Source organism: Diabrotica undecimpunctata, chromosome 6 (assembly GCF_040954645.1).
Source record: "Diabrotica undecimpunctata isolate CICGRU chromosome 6, icDiaUnde3, whole genome shotgun sequence".
Classification (NCBI taxonomy): Eukaryota; Metazoa; Arthropoda; class Insecta; order Coleoptera; family Chrysomelidae; genus Diabrotica; species Diabrotica undecimpunctata.
Window position 1 is genome coordinate 139,258,661 of NC_092808.1, and position 4,980 is coordinate 139,263,640.

The 4,980-nt window shown below is 33.1% G+C and overlaps 1 long non-coding RNA gene across 1 annotated transcript; it reads right to left on the bottom strand.

Annotated features, from left to right (window-relative positions):
• Positions 1-956: 956 nt before the first annotated feature.
• On the bottom strand, positions 957-2,486 carry LOC140442877 (uncharacterized). The gene is made up of 2 exons (XR_011951166.1): positions 1,922-2,486; positions 957-1,682 (listed from the first exon to the last, which is right to left on the bottom strand). It is a non-coding gene; the product is annotated as an uncharacterized lncRNA (long non-coding RNA).
• Between the last annotated feature and the right edge of the window lie 2,494 nt (positions 2,487-4,980).

Consider the following 4,980-nt stretch of genomic DNA (forward strand, 5'->3'; position numbering starts at 1 on the left):
AAAAAAAAATGTATCAACCGAAAGGAGCAAATATTCAAACAAAATCAAGATATAAGTAAAAATATTAACACACAGGTACAGTTTACTTTATTAATGGGAGCAAACCAAAAGCAAAATAAAAGTAATAGTCGCTTTATTCAATCTATAAAATTTCACAAAAGATTTTCAAAATTTCATTGTTTCAGAACAAATTACAAGTCACAACATAATCTCAAAAAAAGATTTTACATTCCCTAACATAACTAAGTTAAACCACAATGTAGAATTTCGAAGTCCAACTTCTCAAAAAAATAAATTTGAACTCCAACTGAAATAGAAATATTTCAAAGTCCTAATATATCCATAATTCTTCTAAGTTCCACAACACCACTTCAAAGTATCTTCTTTTAAGTTCCATTTTTGGCTTCTTCCAACTTCACGTCACACAAAAAAAAACTAGTAAGCACTTCTTGGCATACACTTCCACTAAACACGAAGTTCTAAGACTACTACTAAGTGCAAAACCAGTGGTAAAGTAAATAAATCAAAGTTAGTCAATTAAAGCCCAAACACGTTAGGTTAACTATTTAAAAGGAATCTACACAAGGGGTTGACAAAAAAAGGTTAATTAATTAAGTGCCCCACGTTGGGCGCCAAAATATGTGGCGTACAAAACCGAATCTATATAAAAAAATTACAAAATGTACCAAATATAAATCAGACGTACACCCGGAAAGAAAAGTACTATACGGTGACAGTCTGGGAATGGCTCGCGGCTAGACAAAACAGTGGAGATGGTCGTGCGGTCCACAAAACAAAAAAATCCGAAGTTATATCAGGGGCGCCAGGTAAATTGGCCCACAGCCTTCCCTACGTTATTATTCAATAAACCACCAACTTACCAATAGGTTTACTACTAAAATACTAAGTAACAGTATACAACCTGAATAAATAAAAAAATAAATGAAATTGTCAGATTAGAATTTAGTCAATTTTAATAAATAGATTCCCAAGATAGTTAAAAATAAATACATATTACAATATTATTTAACTTTACCATAGGCTTAATAAAAAAATAATATAAAAATGCGGCTTCTACTTGCCTAACAAAAATTCATAAGTTATTTCTATTTAACAGAACAAAATGAAAGGTAAGACGTATCAAAAGTACCGGACGCTAAGGGGTGTGCGGTTCAATACCAACCAAAAAAAATAATTAACGCAAATAGGACACCACGTGAGCTCAAGTGCGTGCGCAGAAAATAATATAAAAAAAATAAATCTCAAATATATAACCCCCCCTTAGACGCAGTTTACAAAATTAAAATAGGTATGTGTAAATATTGAATTAATAAAATAAACCGCAAATTATCTTTTAAAAAAATCTGTAAAGTATTGGTAAATATGAAAATAAAAACTAACAGCAAATAATCTTTAAAAAAAAACTATTGTATTCCGCAAACCAAATTAGACGGCGCTTAAATCTTCCGTTGAAAATTAATTATTATCGATCCATACCTCGAATTTTCATATACTTCACCGCGTGGAATTCCAGTTATAGTTCAGCGTGTCTTCAATCCAAAATCCCATACGATTGCCGATGTACATAGACTTGTGTGACAATGTTGAAAAGTTAAAAATTACAGCCAGACGGAAAAATACGAAGAAGAAGAAGCAGAAAAAAACAAACAAACCAACCAACCCTGAAGCAAGAAAACATTAATTACCATCTGTGTCTAAAATAATTATTTGGAAATAAATATATTGATTTTAACACTTTGTTTATCTGCCTTTTGGCGATAATGGAGCAATACAAAAAAAAACTTGTCTCCGAACTTGAATGTATGAAAACTGATAAAAATGTGAATAGCTTTTTAGAGATGGGATAAAAAAATAACTACAACTTTTTAATTAATTAAAAACGAAATGTTCTAACACTCACCCTTCTTAGCCAGATTAGGGGTTTGAAATATCCCAAATTGGACCGAAGCGTAGCCGGCTATTTGGACTCGTGATTAAGGCTAATTTCTTGATCTAAATACGACTCCCGGTATTCACGTGTACTGTAGATCCGCTTTTTTTAGCGAAATTGTGGATATTCCAAAAAAACCCTTCCACGAAGGCAGCAAATCCCCTTGAATATCCACACGGTTCGGACTAGTCCAGATCCCACATGGAACAGCAGCAAAAGCAAAAAACAAAATGCCGTTTTTAATCTAGCCCAACCTTTCAGTAACACCGTCAAATCTGGAATCACTTTCTTTCCGTCGTCTTTCCGAACACTTGACAACTTGACACACGGAGGTCACCGAATAATACCGAGATTCAAAAATTTCAATTTTATGATCCCAATTCTTCCAAGATAACTCTAGAAAGAACGATCTAAATTAGTTTCTTCACAAAAAAGAGGACGTGTTCCCTTAACTTCAGCACAATTTGCCAGACATTACCCCTATTTAAAAATTACTAATTTTATTTTCGCCACCTTGCTTATAATATATTATAGGCAACCGCTCTTACACGTCCTGAATTATTTAAATTTTGATAAAATAGAGGTGGGACTTTCTACTTTAAATTTGGAACGTAACAATATTTTTCCTAAATCCAAAGAGTCTAGGATCCTTTAAAGCGGCGCCCTTATTTCTAAATTGTTAGAAGCCCTTTCTTGTTGTCCATATTTGCCCAGTTGTCCAGGAGATTTATGTAAGTATCCCTTAGTTTCATTTTCTGCTAGTTACCCCAATCCGACACCCTTGTCATTCACTTAGTCACGACCCCAGCTCTCCAGTTAACCCCTGAGTGCCGTTCGCACATGTAGCGTTTCTTTTGCTTGCCCTATCTTTGCCCCCGTAGTTTCTGTTCCCAATCTTCTACCCCCATAATCTTACCTTATGTTCTTACTCTGAGGTAAGCAAAATATTTCGTTACACTGTAAATATCAGATACAGAAACGGACCATAATAACACCACAGTTCGAAGGCCTCGAGCGTTCCTAAAAAAGCTTTAGAGAGCGTCTATGCCTCTACTCTGTATAATAATGTAGAAAATACATAGTATCTGATGATAGAAATTTTGGTACTAAGTGGTAAATCGTGACTTCTGAAAAGGGACTTCATCTTTACGAATGCTGATCTTGCTTTCCCTATGCGTTGTTTTATTTCAGTAGAATGGTCCCATTGAATGTTTATGTTAGTACCCTAGATATGTGTAGCTGTTTACGCTGCCAATTGGCTTACTAACTACCATGTACTTTGTTTTTTTCGTATTGAGATTCAGGCCATATTCTCGACTTCTATCTGATATGCACCACATTATTGCTTGTAAATCATCTAGACTGTCAGCAAAAACTACTGCGTCGTCAGCATATCTAATGTTGTTTAGACGCACTCCGTTAGCTAAGAAACCTTCCTGTAGTTGTTTCAGTGCCTGCTCGAAGATACGCTCCGAGTACATGTTAAATAGCAGTGGAAACAGAATGCATCCTTGTCTTACTTCTCTATCTATGCAGATCGTCTCTGTCAACTGTTAATCCACTTTAATGTTGACAGTTTGGTTGTAATATAAATTATATATAATTCGCAAGTCTCTATCATCCAAGCCCGCTTCTTTTAAGATGGATATAAGCTTGTCATGTTTTACTCTATCAAATGCCTTTTTCTATTCGATAAAACAAATATATAATCCTTTGCATAAGCACTTGTATAGCAAATAGAGCTTCTCGGGTATCGCGGAATCCAAATTGTGTCCATGACACTTGTTCTTCACATTTTTTATATATTCTGTTATGTATCACTTTTAAAAACGTATTAAGTAAGTGGGTCATTAGGCTAATTATTCTGTAGACCTCGCATGTTTTTGAATTTAATTTTTTTGGTATAGACAAAGACATTGCATCAATCGAACATTTTTAACTGGTTACCTAAACTTGAGATGTTTTTATTTTACAGATCGATGGTATTTGTTAGAAATATATTACCTATTATCATTCAGAATATTTACAGAAAAATATATTTTACCATAACATAAATTTATCATGAATTCTTAAATCACAATACTTATTGCATTATGTAACAAAGACCAGCCCGAATTATATTTTTGAGCTCAATGGGTGTAAATATGTAAGGCACTTTGTTCAAACCTTTGATATATGCGGTGCCAAATACCATCTCTATGTATTTTTCTCTGTGTGGGTAACAGTTGAGAAATTTGGAGAAAAGTATTCAGAGGAAAAGAGATAGTTTAAATTCAGCTTTCAGCTTTGTGAATAGGTAGTGAGTTTCACGTACCCTAACAGAAACCACGAAAGTTTACTCTTGTTATGGCCATTTTGCTCCTGAAAGTTTTACAAAGATTCGTGAAGCGTATTGTGTTAAAATCTCTGATCGGTTGTTCCCCAAAATTTCAATAGAAACAAGAGGCTAATTATTTTAGAAGTTTTAGACGATGGAAGATAAAAGGGGTAGTAAAATTTTCTTTACCACATAAAATAGGAAAAAACTATAAAAGTATATAAAAGTGAAATTTAAAAAAAATTACTAAAAATATTTGATCGTTGCCAAATTAATTATATACTGCATAAGAAAGAATTCAAGGAGGGTATACACTTACCAGTGGCGCATCCAGAGGAAGTTTCGAGGGTTAAACCCCCCACCACCAGGGCATATAAAGTAAAAGGTATATAAAGAATAGTAGGAAAATGTAACTTGTCTTTCACACAACACAAAAAAATCTAAAACGCTAATTTAATAATAAAATTACCAGTAGTATCCAGTTATGAATTTTTATACACAAATGTTCACAAACATGAAAGTTATAGTGAAAATTAAAATTTTTAATTTCCACTTTAACACCCTGTATCTTTCTTAATATTAACATTTAATCAAAGCAATTTGACTTAAATCGCATTATTTTAAAGTGTAGAATCTATGGTTTCTTTTTGTACAATTACTTAAGGACCACCCTGTATATAAATATATATTTAATTTTTTTATTTTTATTTTG